The sequence below is a fragment of the Hylobates moloch genome, unplaced genomic scaffold (assembly GCF_009828535.3).
Source record: "Hylobates moloch isolate HMO894 unplaced genomic scaffold, HMol_V3 SCAFFOLD_2, whole genome shotgun sequence".
NCBI lineage: Eukaryota > Metazoa > Chordata > Mammalia > Primates > Hylobatidae > Hylobates > Hylobates moloch.
Genome location: NW_026652277.1, coordinates 20,223,496 through 20,238,704, shown reverse-complemented (window position 1 = coordinate 20,238,704; position 15,209 = coordinate 20,223,496).

Below are 15,209 nucleotides of genomic sequence, written 5' to 3'. Positions count from 1 at the left end.
TCTGATGCTGAGCACCAAGATTTCCCAGGGACTCCTATCCTTCTTTTTGTCTTCCTCCCTGGATAAGGTGCAAGAGAATTCCTTCTCCTGGATGGTGGAAGAGGGGAGAGGCCACATGAGTAAAGAGAGGACAACCCTGGGCGTAATTAAGGTTTACTTCAAATCACTTTCTTAACCAACAGACTTGCTGCCAACATTTGAAATTCACTGACTAAACATTTCTTCTGGCTTAGGAGTGGGAGGCAGTAGGGAAGGAGCTACACTAAATTCCGGCTCCATTCCCAGTATCTACGTTCTCCATTGCCTGCCAGTCCCCAGTGAAAGCAAATATTTTAAACACTTCCGGTTCATAGGTGCAGGTTAAATCTTCTAAGAAGCAGAAGGATTCTCAAATAACAAGCAATGATTCAGCATGTCCACACTATTTGGAACAACAGAATGATAGTTGATTTTTAGCATTTTGCTTACAGTGGGACTTGTTCTCCCTTTAAATGAAATGTCACTAATCCAGTTTAATTACTCCCAGTAGTGTGAGTTATAGGAAAATGCAGCCAAAAGAATGTGACTCTGTGACCCATTTTCCCATTGTTTGTGTTTCATAAAGGCAAGAGATTTGATTTCTCATTTTGGTACCCTTTTAGCATGATTTCATTCATTATTTTATTTTCTTAGCTAATGTAACTGGAGCACCAAATATAGAAGTGGCAAAGAAACATCTTTTTTCACAGCATTATTGAGGTTTAAGTGACATGAAATACAATTTCATAAATGTTGATATGTGTATAAGACCATATCCACAGTCAAGATAATCAACATTTTTTACTCTAGGCTGTGTTCAGAATGCTCAGAGAACATTACTTAAAAAAAGTGGGGCCCAAAGCCTCCCAGTTCTGAAGTACAGCTTGGAATACAGCAGAAAGCCTTGGCCTGTGGGGACAGTGTGTGCTTTTGGCACTTTTTGGAGGAAGCAGCTGTGAACTGCTATTATTGGCAACTCCTGGTCTCAGGTATCCTGAGACGTTTTCCACTTTGTAAAGGTAAAGATGAACTGAAATGGGAATACGGAAGTCTTTTCTTCAAATCTTCACTATTTAATGGGAGTCGCTTCAACTCAGGCAACTAAAATGAAGAGTAAACTCAAGCCCACTGTGTATTCTGTGCTTTCGTTGATGTGTTCCTGGGATCCACAGATGTGGGCAGAGCACCTGCCTGGGCCCAGAACCAGGGAAGGCCATGGAGACATGGGTATGGTGAAGCATAGACGGGGCTAGAAGCCTCAAGTGAGCTCTGGCTCTTCCCACTCTCTCACTAGATTTGGAATAAATATGATGTACAGTGAAATCTGACCCACTCGCCTCCCTCGCCTCCCCAGGCTCACCTCCCACCGCCCTCTCTGGTATCCAGCTCACAGCCCCCTTCAGTTCCTAGAAAGTGCCAAGGGTTCTTGCTCCACAACTCCTTCCTGCCCACTGTCTCCTGTAATGCACTCATCTCCCTTCTTAACTTGGCTCACTCTTATTCAGCCTTCAGTTCTCCCTGAAACTTCAAGTGTTCAAGAGGCCTTTCTTCATTGCCCATGTGAAATTTAGCTTCACTGCTATCTCTTCTCATAGCATCACTTACTTTTCTATACTGGGACTTGGAATTTCTGCCTACATATGTGCATAATTCTTTATTTTCCACCTACTGCCACTCTTCCTTTTTTCATCCACCCACCCAGCCACCCTCAACGCAAGCTTCATGAGGACCAGGCGAGTTTTGTTTACTGTACTAGTATGTTCTGACACTGCTAATGAAGACATACCAAAGGCTGGGTAATTTATAAAGGAAAGAGGTTTAATGGACTCACAATTCCACACGGCTGAGGAGGCCTTACAATCATGGCAGAAGGTGAAAGAGGAGTAAAGTCATGTCTTAAAAGGCTGCAGGCAAGAGAGCGTGTGCAGGGAACTCCACTTTATAAAACCATCAGATCTCATGAGACTTATTCACTATCACGAGAACAGCATGGGAAAAACCTGCCCCCATGATTGATTTACCTCCCACCGGTCCCACACACAACATGGGATTATTACAATTCAAGGTTAGATTTGGGTAGGGACACATAGCCAAACCATGTCATTCACCATTGTGTAATCAGCACTGGCTGATGTGTCTGACTCTTAATAAGTGCTCAACAATGTTCTTTTGCTCCTTCCGCTCTTGTCTGCATTCTCTGTCCCTTACAATCCATTCTCCATTCATTCATCTAATGCAGCAGAGTTAGGACTCTAAGATATGCAGTTGATCTCATTTGCACACTCAAAAGCTTGGAATGATTTCTAATGGCCTAAAGGGTAAAATCTGAATTATAGTGTAGCAGGGTGTTCAAAACTCTTCACAACCTGAACTGGGGAGTTTTATTATTATTATTAAATGTTTATTAAGCATATACTCTGTACCAGGCACTGTGTATCCCTAGGAATTCATCAGCAGACAAAACAAAGATTCCTGCTTTTGGTAGGTGAAGACAGAACAAATAAATACTTTTTATGGAGTGGCAGAAGGAGATACATGCTGTGGCAATGAGGAAAATTTGAGCAGGAAAAGCTGAGTAGGGTGTGGGTGAAGGGGAATGTTAAGGGGTTCATGGAAGATTGTAATTTTAAATAGGATGGTCAATATAGGTCTAATTGAGGGGGTGTTTGAGCAAAACTTGAAAAAAAGTGAGGGAGTTCTCTGATTTCTGTGGAATGGCTTCTAGGAAGAGAAAACAGCCAGTGCAAATGCTGTAAGGTAGGAGCATGCCTGGTGTATTGGAAGAACACCAACAAGGTCAGTGTGGCCTGAGCAGAGTGAATAAGTGGGTGAGGATTAGGGAATAAGGCCAGAAAGGCAATAAGAATCAGATAAGACTGACAGCCATTTTAACAACTTTAGACCATTACTTTGAAGAGCATGGGGAATCATTGCTGAATATTGAGCAGATAAATGATGTAGTCTGATCTAAGTTTTAAGTGCATTCTTCTAACCACTCTGCTGAGTTCCTCTGCAGATAATTGGGGAACTAAGATGAAATAGGGAGGCAAGTCCATGGCCACTGCAGTAATCTAGGAGGCTTGGACCATGATGGGAAGTGTGGAGATGTGCCTGGGTGCTGTTCATCCCTCACCATGGTCAGCCTGCCGTGTACATGGGCAGAGCAGCTTTTTATTTGGAGAAAAGCCATAGGCCAAAGAGTACAGACACTGGCAGATGGAAGGTGGACTAAAGGGGAAAGGTCCAAGGAACATGAGCAGGGCATTTAAACAACATCTACACTGAGGTGTCCTGAAATAAAGAAAGCATGTTCTAGGAGAGTAGGACAGTGGATGGACTAGTGTAAGATGGAAAGATTGCTGAGCCAGTTAAGGTTCAGAGACATGAGCGTAAAGTCTGTTAGTGTGGCTATGAGCTTTGCTACAGCCAAGTTCAACTGCATGGGTGTGGCACGGACTGGGCAGGGAATTGACAGACTGTGCCACAGTAGTGATTATAGCAATTGCCCATGAAACTTAACCCAAGTAAGATGAAGAGAGATGACATCAGAAAGACAAGAGAGAATGGGAGATGATAGAATCAACAGAAAGCTCTTAGGGGTCACAGGACTGGAGGAACTGAGGCACCAGGAGGGGTGAGCTGAGAAGGTAGCAAGTTTTGGTCAGAGTAGAGTAAATGAAATCGAGATTAGGGATGGGTGGAGACTATTGGATAAATTCTAGAATATGACCATGAGAATGAGGAGTGGAGGGAATATGGAGGACAGATCACTGGCAGAGAAGAGCTCAAGGAACAGAGAAGCCTGGATGTTAGGAGGATCATCTATGAGAACACTGGAATTTCCAAGAATGAAGCTATTCTTGCAATATTATAGAGAGTGACAATGAGCCAGATGCTAAAATTGTGAAGAAATGAGGGGAAATGTCCTAGGGTGAGTAGTAGAGTAGTGGGTGATATAATTTAAAGACTCTAGAGCCAGAGCTAGATTATTAGCTTAATTTCTTACCATTCTTCCCCATCTAAACTATAACCATGAATAGAAACAGATATATATTTTTTTTCCTGAGATGGAGTATTGCTCTGTCACCCAGGCTGGCGTGCAGTGGAGCGATCTCGGCTCACTGCAAGCTCTGCCTCCCGGGTTCACACCATTCTTCTGCCTCAGCCTCCCAAGGAGCTGGGACCACAGGCGCATGCCACCACACCAGGCTAAGTTTTTTTTTTCTTGTGTTTTTAGTAGAGACGGGGTTTCACCGTGTTAACCAGGATGATCTCGATCTCTTGACCTCGTGATCCGCCCGCCTTGGCCTCTCAAAGTGCTGGGATTACAGTCATGAGCCACCGTGCCCAGCCAAAAACAGACATCTTTTGAGAGTTTACTGTGAGGTAGGCTCCCCTGTACCACCAACTACTTTACATGAATGACCTCAATCCTCTTAACCTAAGAAACAAGTATTATTATTATGATTTTGATCTTACACTTAATGCTACTAAATAAAGGAGTGGCTAGGTAACTTCCCAGTGTCACACAACTACAGTAATGAGGAGAGCCAGGATTCAAAGCTAGGCATGGCTCCACTAATCACACTCTTAGCTGCTACACTTTAATGCCTTTCTCAACTAAGACTAAGACCTTGGTAAACAGAACCATTAGAACAAGTCATAGGCTGGATAATACATCAAAATTTAAGTTGATGTTCTCTAGGGCAGTGCTACCCAAGTGTAATCCATGGACTAACAGCATCAGCATCACCTAGGAACTATCCAGAAATGCAAATTCTCACCCCTTACACCAGACCCCAGGAATTAGAATCCCAGGAGCCGGACTCAGGAATAGCTGTTGTACAAATCCCACCAGTTGACTCTAATGCATTCTAAATGAGAAGCCCTGTAGGAACTCTTCACAAGTCTAACACCTTGAGTATGGATATGACCTAACATTAAATTCAAAGCAGGCATGACCTCCTTGCCATTTTATCTCTATTTTATTATCCAATCTGACCCTGATTTTAAGAAATCAAACCACTCATCCTTCTGTGTACAGTTAGACTTCTTAATCCACATTATGCTAGTAATGAAGACTGAATATAGGAAAGAAGAAAATGGTGTATGAGACAGATGAGAAGTTTGACCTCAGATGTGTTAACTGAGAGACATCTTCAGAATCCTGGGTAATTATGTAGGAATCACTTGGAAATAGAGGTCCCTGGTTTGGTAGTGAGGTCAGGTCTTTGAAAATAGATTTAGGAATCATGAAGGAATCGTGAGCCCACACTAATTGAAGCTGTGATTTCAGATAAAATCATCTAGGGAGAAACCAGAGAGAAAGAACAGAAAAAAATGAGGCCAACAGAGCAGGGAACACTAACATTTGACAGGTGGGCCGAGAGGGAGCAGACTGCAAACATCTGAGAAGAAATGACACTGGATATAGGAGAAGAAAGTGCTGTCTTAGAACTCAAAAGAAGAAATTTCAAGGAGGAAGGTATGGATAACTGGTAAGACTCAGGGAGAGATCAGTGGACTGAAAACTGAAAACAGCGATTTGATGGTCTTTGGTGGTAACTATTATCAGAGAGTAGAAAGCATTATAATGTGATGAGGAGTTAATAAAATATGAAAGCATGTCTTCAACAGTTTTTCAGGAACTACAGTGGCAAAGGGAAGAAGGTGAGTAGAGAGCTGGTCTGAGAAGGAGAAAGATGAAGGGAGACATTTTTAAGTAAAGTAAGCTTGAAAATGCTTATAGGTTGAAAGAAGGAGACAGAGGAGAGAGACGGAGTAAGGATGTAGGAAATAAGATTTATAATTTTTTGATACTTGATCTTATATAATTCTAAGCATTTTTTGTTCACTGGACCCATAAGAAATATTTAATAGATGAATGAAATAATGGTTGGGATACAGTACATTTCAGAAAGAAAAGGAATAGCTCTTCTGTTGAGAAAGGTTCTAGTTTCCTTCAAGATGTACTCACTTCTCCAGCCAATGTGCACCTGTTCACCCCAAGAGCTCCACATCCTTCCCAAAATATGTTGTGCCTTCACTGTCTCTTCACATTTGACTTTACGGTTTTACTGCTTTCTAAATTGTCCTTTCACCCACTCATCCTGCAAGAGTTATTGCCAATGTCATTTCCATCATGAAACCTGCTTTTCTATAAGGCAGAATACATCATGGCCTTCCAAAGGCCACTACAACCTTGTGTTCTTATGCCTTCTGGAGCATTTAGCAAATTCATTACCATCATACTGTATGCTTGTCTGAATTCCCCTCACTGGACTGGAAGGAAACCTTGTATCTGCCTGTATCAAGCTCCTGGAACAGTGCTCAGGTCATAGGGGGCAGTGAAAGACCATTTATTAAATGAATGAGTGAAAAAACTATTGAATATTGCTTTTCCAAAGCTAGATAGATTTTTACGAAGTTCAATTTTAAAAAAATCAGCCTATAGGTTAGTCTCAGGAAATATATAGGCCCATTTGAAGATGTTGAAATGTCAAACCCTAGAGCAATGAGAATTATGGTCACTCGATTAAAGTTACAAAAGGATTTTAATAAGCTCTGCTCTAACATAAGCACAGTGACAAAGTGAGACAATAGTCCAACACCTTTCAGAAACAGAAATGTGGGACTTGGATAATGTACAGATTGAACAATTGGAATTTTTCTAAATACATTCATTAACCAAAAAAAAAAAAAAAAACCTTCTGTTATTATTGCCTGATACCAAGGCAACATTGATTGAGGTACAAGATGTACCAGCTGCAATCAGAACCATGTTGACAGGTATTTATAAACACAGTGACACTGAAGGCATCTCCTGATAAATTTTCAAATTAAGACATTTTGTTATTGCTGATGCATCAGATACAATTCTTTTTTTGCCTCTCCAGCAGCCATTTCCAGTCTCCCTCCCTTGGTAACTGACAACCAGTTTTGTCCAAACCTTTGCCACCTTGTGCTGCATGGGAACTGATGTCTTCACAGCCCTAGAAAATGAATCTTAATTAACATTAGTCAGTCATGGAAAGTCTATTATTCTATCCAGTGGTTGGCTTACGGAAAGGCAGACAACAGAATTCTGGCCAATAAGACAGAAGGAATTATCTTCTTCTCATTCTTATAAGGAATCTGAGAAAAGGGCCTACTTTCTTCCATTCTTTGGACACCTGAAGATGTGATGCTTGGATCTGTGGTAGCCATATTGTGGCAGCCATATTTTAACCAGGAGGTGGTAGCCATATTGTGACCAGGAAGTGACAAGTCTGAGTGCAAAAGCCAATGCAATGACAAGAGAAAGGTGGAAAGAACTGAGTCCCTGGTGGTGTATTTGAGCTACTCAACCAACCAACGCTGTGAGGGCCTTACTGGTACACTCTTAAAAAAAAAAAAAAAGATAATAAAGTTCCTGTATTGGTTCAGCCAGTTGAATTTTGTCCTCCATAACCTTCAGCTGAATGCATCCTAAGTGAAGCTATTGATTTCAAGATTTAAGGAGAGCTTTTCCAGCATTACAGGCTACTTTAACGTTATACTTTACTGTGACTTCTCAAGCTACTGTTAAAAGATGTTGTAAATTCTTTTACTGATTTTTAAAGAGGAAAATGCTCAGGCTAATAAGCAATTATATCAAGTGCAAATTTCTTTATTCAGTATAGATTTATTTTTTTAAAAATAAGCACTCTTGAGAATTTGACCTGTTTAATGTCACCTCTCCAAACCACAGACAATTTTTTTTTTTTTTAAATAGCTCTCAGTTCCAGACCTGACCTGCTATCATGATTGATGACAGAGGATTTTTCTAGCATACTTGTTTTGTGGGGCACACGAGCTGAAGAAATTTCCACATCGGCTTTCATTTTGAAATATGTTGCAGGAAGAATGTGTCAAGTGTTTTCAGCTATTCTTACTTGCATATATTTAACACCCATTTTATAAAAGATGTATTTAGTAATTCCAACTTATTTATGACTGAAGAATGATGATAGAATAATTATTCTGACTTTAGTAAATATTTATTGGATACTTGTACCAGGGATTCCAGGGAGGAAGCGTAACATAATGCCAAAAAATAAGGGCTTCAGTCTCAAACAGATGTGGATTGTGGCCTTGAAAGGTATTGCACATTTCCCAAAAAGGAACACTGAAATGGGAGAATGTGTTCCCCACTTGATTCCAAGGGTGAACAGCCAGGTTTTCCTTTCCTTTGAAGGAATTTCTCCTAGGAGAAGGTAAAGCTCCTTGCCCACACCCTATTTCTCTCCAGGTAAGTGATTTTCCTGACATGGGAAGAAGAACTATGCCATGGTTGAGTAAGCCGCTTCTACTCTCCTTTTGCTTGGAGAGGGCTCTAAGACTCACTCCATGAGAAGTCCTACTGGTCAATCATAGCCCCGGAGAGTTTGACCAGGGCTATGGTTGACCAGCAGGATTTCTCATGAAGTGCGTCTGTCCAATTCAGCCTAGATTTTATCAGTTATAAAGCTGACTTTTTAATCTTCATAAATCTAACTCCTCCATGCCTCTTTCAGTTCAATCTGAACTCTTGCGAGGGTGAAGCTGTTGTCCCTAGAAGCCCTATGAAATGCTAGATTAGATGCCATGCTGCTTTTTTGCACATACTATCAGGTAGCAGGGTTGCCATGGGAAGGGGGCATGTATCTTTCTCATTTTGATTTTTTTTCCCTAAAAATGTGTACAAAATCCCTTGTCTCAGTCTCTTGCAACCAATAGTTCTCTTACAAATTGACTCCTGGAAGCCGTATCTTTCTGTTCATTAGATAGATAGGCTCTGAAATCTGCAACAATGGCAACAAAAGCAATTGCTGCTGTTTTCTGCAACCTCGCTAAATGCCAGGTAGGGGTGTCTCACAATTGTATGTGAGATGAAGTGACATGTCAAGGCCAAGCAGAATTCTGCAAAGTTCTCACTGCATGTGCAGCTAGTTCTGCTAGTGTTCTGAAAAAAGCACAGGCATAGGAATATTGTTCCACGGAGCCTGGGCAGAGTGGCAATGTCAAGCACTGCCCTCGGTAGCTGTGACTGCAAGGATGTTAACTAATGGGCAAAGAGGGGAAAAATATAAAAATGGAATATTGGTGAACACATATAAAACACCTCACTTACATCCAGCAATACTTGGAGGAGAAATTTTAGGAGGTGATTTTGGGTTATGCAATTTAAGAGCTAAGATCAGCACGATATTAATGTGACCCCAATATGACTCATGGGCTGGAAAGAATAAGGGAGGGTGGACTGCAGTAAAAATTGTCATGTCGATATGTTGGTGTCATAATGCTGGGTATGAATTCAATTTTGGAACATCATCATGAGTTTTTGTGCTTAGGTTTGAACATAACTTTTATTTATTTCCATTCTTGCATTTACCTTAAATTGTACCACTAGAGCATCAGGGATCTTGCCTCTTGCCTACAGGCAAGTCTTGTAAAAGAATCGTTTGGATCATAGACCTTGAGAATGGTTCTGATCCATTTCCTGAAGCCCAGCCTGCCATACTTTTTGAAGGGGATGTGGAGTGGGATTCCCAGCTAACCCCAGCACAAGTGCCATCATATCCACCATCACACCCCCGTCATACTCGCATGACACCTGCATCATGCCCACATCATACTCTCATCACACCTGTCATCATACCTTCATCATACTCCCATCACACCTGCCACTGCACCGCCATAATACTCCCATTACATTTACCATATACTCACATCATAATCCCACCACACCTGCCATCATATACCCACAATACCACCCATGACATCTGTCATCAGACCCACATCATAGTCTCATTACATCTGCCATTGTACTGCCATAATACTCCCATCACATTTATCACATACTCACATCATAATCCCACACCTGCCATTATATACTCACAATGTTACCATGACATCTGTCATCATGCCCACATCATACTCTCATCACACCTGCCATTATACCTTTGTCATACTCCCATCACACCTGCCATTATACCGCCATAATATTGCCATCACATTTACCGTATACCCACATCATAATCCCACCACACCTGCTGTCATATACTCACAATGCTACCACGACATCTGTCATCACACCCACATCATACTCTCATTACACCTGCCATTATACCTTTATCATACTGCCATTGTACCACCATAATAGTCCCATCACGTTTACCATATACCCACATCATAATCCCACCACACCTGCCGTCATATACTCACAATGCTACCATGACATCTGTCATCATACCTACATCATACTCTCATCACACCTTTGTCATACTCCCATCACACCTGCCATTGTACCGCCATAATACTACCATCACATTTACCGTATACCCACATCAAAATCCCACTACACCTGCCATCATATACCCACAATGCTACCATGACATCTGCCATCATACCTACATCATACTCTCATCACACCTGCCATTATACCCACATCATAATCCCATCACACCTGCCATTATACATTCATCATACTCCCATCAAACCTGCCGTTATACCCTCAGTATACCCCTATTACATCTGCTATCACACTCCCATCACACCTGCAATTATACCCACATCATAATCCCTTGCACCTGCCATTACACCCCCACCATACTTTTATCACACTTGCATTATACTCCCATCATACCTGCCATCATACCTCCATGATACTCCCATGATATTCCCACCAAACCTGTATTATAACCCTATCATACTCCCATCACATCTGCCATTATATACACATCATAATCCCATCTCATCTGCCATCACACACCTGTGATAGTCCCATCATACTTGCCATCATACCTTCAGTGTGATTTTAAGATTATCTCTTTATCAGAGTTTTTATCACCACCAACTTCTGCGATTTTTGAAGCTTAAAAAAACTTCTTTCACACTTAAAGGTATTGTCGTTTCTTAGGGCTGCCATAACAAAATCTCATAAACTGGATAGCTTAAAACAACAGAAATTTATTCTCTCACAGTTCTGGAGATAAGCAGTCTTACATAAGAGTGTGTTGTCAGGGTTGCTTCCTTCCCAAGGCTCTGAGGGAGAATCTGTTTTACTCCTCTCTCTCAGCTTCCCATGGCTGCTGGCAATTCTTGGCTTTTTTTGGCCCTTAGATGTATCACTCCAATCTTTACCTTCATCTTCACATAGCTTCCTCCTCTCTTGCCTCTGCCTCCTTTTCTCTTCTTACAAGGATACCTATCATTGGATTTAGTGCTTACCCTCAATCCAGGATGTTCTCATCTCAAGATTCTTAACAATTATATATGCGAAGACCTAATTTCCAAGTAAGGTCAAATTCACAGTTACTAGGAGCAGGACTTGGACATATCTGTTTTGGGGGCACTATTCAACTTGCTAAAAATGAACAAGTATAATTGATATATCTCATTTTTCTCTTCAAGTGGCTCAGAGTTGAGTCTACTCTTTAGGCCTCCCATCCTGGTGATTATTTTCTTTTAAACTCTAGTCCAACAGAGCTGATTCACATAAGGTGCAAATTGGCATCTCCCAATACATTCTTCTTTGTGTCCAGCTTCTGATGTTCACCGACTGCTCATAAATATTAATCATGACACCTACTATCTCATTTTTCTTAATGTAACTTGTGGCTTGATTCTTTTGAGAGTTCCGAAGGATTGCTAATAAGTAGCAGACTTCCTAAGTTTTTTTTTTTTATTATTATACTTTAGGTTTTAGGGTTCATGTGCACAATGTGCAGGTTTGTTACATATGTATCCATGTGCCATGTTATTTTGCTGCACCCATTAACTCGTCATTTAGCATTAGGTATATCTCCTAATTCTGTCCCTCCCCCCTCCCCTCACCCCACAACAGTCCCCGGAGTGTGATGTTCCCCTTCCTGTGTCCGTGAGTTCTCATTGTTCAATGAGACTTCCTAAGTTTCTAATGGCAGCTGGTGGGTCCGGGGAACTTAGCTCTTTTGTGAGGCTCTCATTTTAGGAATTTACTCAGAGTTTATGCAACTAAATTCTGTACAAGTTCATGAGGTGTCTACCCTTAGCTCAGGGCCCAAGGTCATTGACAATTGTGTTGCCTCAGAATTCTATCAGTTCTCATATTTTCATTGGGTTCTTCTTTTAGCCAGTAAGATCTCAACTCAGAAATAGAAGTGCGATAAACAGTAATGTTCTTTTAACAAATATTTCTGGCTCTGTTGATGGTATGTGATCATAGAATTGCATTTCCTAGCCTCCTTGTCCGTAGGTGGAGCCATATAACATCTTCTGGTCTATAAATGGTCAGCAGAAGTGATGTTTGTCACTGCCACTTGGGAGTATTTGCCAGTGTAAGACCTTCAGAGTATTGTGACCCTCTGCCACAGTGACCAGCAATGTTCAGACGATGGTTGCACCATCACTGTAGTTTTGGAGTGAGGATCGTGGGTGCAAAAACCGGACCCCATCTGAGCTTCTAGCAGAGTCACTCAGATTTTGGGATTGCATGTAGTTTACAAGGAGATTTAATAACAACCCCAAACTCTCTGTCATATTGACCCCATAGTAAGTGAAAATCTTTAGGCAAGTTGATCCTTGAGAATAGCTTTGGACATCTTAGGGAACTGGTGGTTAAAAGCAAAATAAGTTATGTTATTGACTATAAGTCAAAATATTAGAGATATTATTATACTCTTATGAGATTGTGTATGTAATATCACTTTGACAGTTTTGGTTGGACAGGATTAATAGTGTTGTGGGTGCATTAAATAAACTGTTTATAGAAAGAATAAATATCTCCTGGGTAGACCATACTTGCTCCAATTCAAAAGCACCTTTCTCTCTGAAAGCCATGCCACTACCAGCCCAATCTCCTCCTTAGGGGGATGCTGATACTTTTTTTTTTTAAATAGTATATAGCTACCATAATTCAGGATCTGGTGATGAAAAGGCCGAGATCCAAGAGACTTAGGAGGATGAACTTGTATATAAACCAGCATATCTGGTAAAGTGCTATAGGTTCTGTGATCAGTCTTTATGAGGTATAGTGAGAAGCTCATGTAGGGTGCAGATGTGTCTCAGAAAAGGAAGTGAGCCTGTGGTCCAGGGATAATTAATAATAGTGCCCTGTTCACCTTTGAAACTGTATGTATTTGGATGATTAATTGTGTGGCCATTCTGGTGTAAGAAAGGGTGATCTACTCTACCTGAAACTTCAAAAAACAGCAGCATCTTACGGGTGAAGTTAACATCATTAATGTAAAAGTGACTACTAATTTGTGAATTGCCTGAGGTCTGAGTTTGTGACTTACCGTCTTCAGTGCTAAGCCTATGATGTGTGTGTGTGTGTGTGTGTGTGTGTGTGTGTATGCATACATTTTTCACCCCATTCCTTCTTTAATTTCAATTCTTCAATCTGATCACTGGTCAGTCCTTGCATATTAGGAGGGAGAAATATGTCATGTTGTGGTAATTCTTCCATTTCCAAGCAGAGGCGCTGCACCTTCAGCTGCCCATTATAGACCTGGCCCACTTGCACCATAAGCTCCTCCCGCTTGGTGCTCCCTGGCACCTGCAGCAGGAACTGGCTCTTGTCGCCCCACTTCATGTGCAGCAGAACCATGGCAGTCCCGTGTGACAGTGAAAATTAAATGAATATGCAAATTGAATGGGTGTTATTCAAATTGAATAAATGCTATCCACCAACTAAATGACTAAAATAATTAAATTACTAAATAACTAAAGTGATTTTTAAAAGATCACCTTTCTGAAATTTCAGTAGGTTTTTCTGGAGGCTTCAAATAAAACCATTTAGGAGAAAATAAAGTGGTTTTACAAATAACCTTAAAAGTCAATTGGCCTTAGAAAAATCCCTTGAGTACTCATTGTCTTCATCCACTATGAGATAATGACATGAGGATTCATTTGATGGAAATCTCCAAGAAATTTCTGGAAGAAATTTGCTATAAATTTAGAGCTATTATGCTTTGGTCCCAATGCAGTGGGAACTTGGGAAAGAAAGTGCAAGACTTATTTGAGAACTGTAGATGGAACTGGAAGGTAGGGCTAAGAAGGAAAAAGAAGCAACCATGTTTCTAGCTTTTATAAGTTAACAAGTAATCAGTAATCCACATATTTTAGTTTCAGACTTTTTTTTTTTCTTTGAACCTTCAGGGAAGTCTTCACAAATGAAAGGGATTGGTCACATGGATGCCATTACCTTTTCTTTTTCTTTTTCTTTTTTTTTTTTTTTTTGAGATAAGCTCTAGAGTCTCACTCTGTTGCCCAGGCTGGAGTGAAGTGGCATGATGATAGCTCACTGCAGCTTTGAAGTCCTGAGCTCAAGTGTTCCTCCTGCCTCAGCCTCCTAGCTAATAAATATATATATATATATATTTGAGATGGGTTCTTGCTATATTGACCAGACCGGTCTTGAACTCCTGGCCTCAAGCAATCCTCCTGCTTTGGCCTCCCACAGTGTTGGGATTACAGGCCTGAGTCACTGTGCCTGGCACCATCACCCTTTCTGAAGCATGGAATCGTCTACTACAAGACTTTCTCCTTCTTCCATAAGCGTAGCCTTGGGTGTCCATATACAAGCTTATTGTGTATTTTGTGTGATTTTTAGCAGCCCCAGAGACCACCACTTAAAGAAGTTCTCCAATCTCTTGCTGGTACTTGGAATTCCTTCATCAGAGATAATTTTCACTCTGTACAGGAACGGGTGATATGCTTAAAGTACAAATAGCTGCTAGAAAAGCTAATATTCTCATCCAAACCATTTCAGATGATTGTAAAATTGGCACATCCAATCCTTTAAAGTGAATAGGTTTGATTAGTATAAGGCAGTGGAATGCAAAGATACTGAAAGATCTAAGAAAGAGATGGTTGAGGAAAGGACACATGGGGTTTTTTACTTTACAACTTTGCTTAGAACCAGCTCTGTTTGTTGTTCTTCCAAAGTATTGCCTCGAGACAGTCAGGAAAAGATAATAAGGGAAATGAAGACAATCACTCATATAATTGCATTTTACTGAATAAAAATATTACTAATTGAGGTTTTCATGGAATATTAAAATATTGCATCTTGAACTGCAAAGGGGGAGAAGGGTGTGAGTGCTTTGCGTAAGTTGATATATGCAAGGTTTCTGTATTTGCTCTAAGTGGCCTCAATTCCACTCACTTTACACTGCTGCCAACTCCCAAGAAAGACACGATTCTCTACC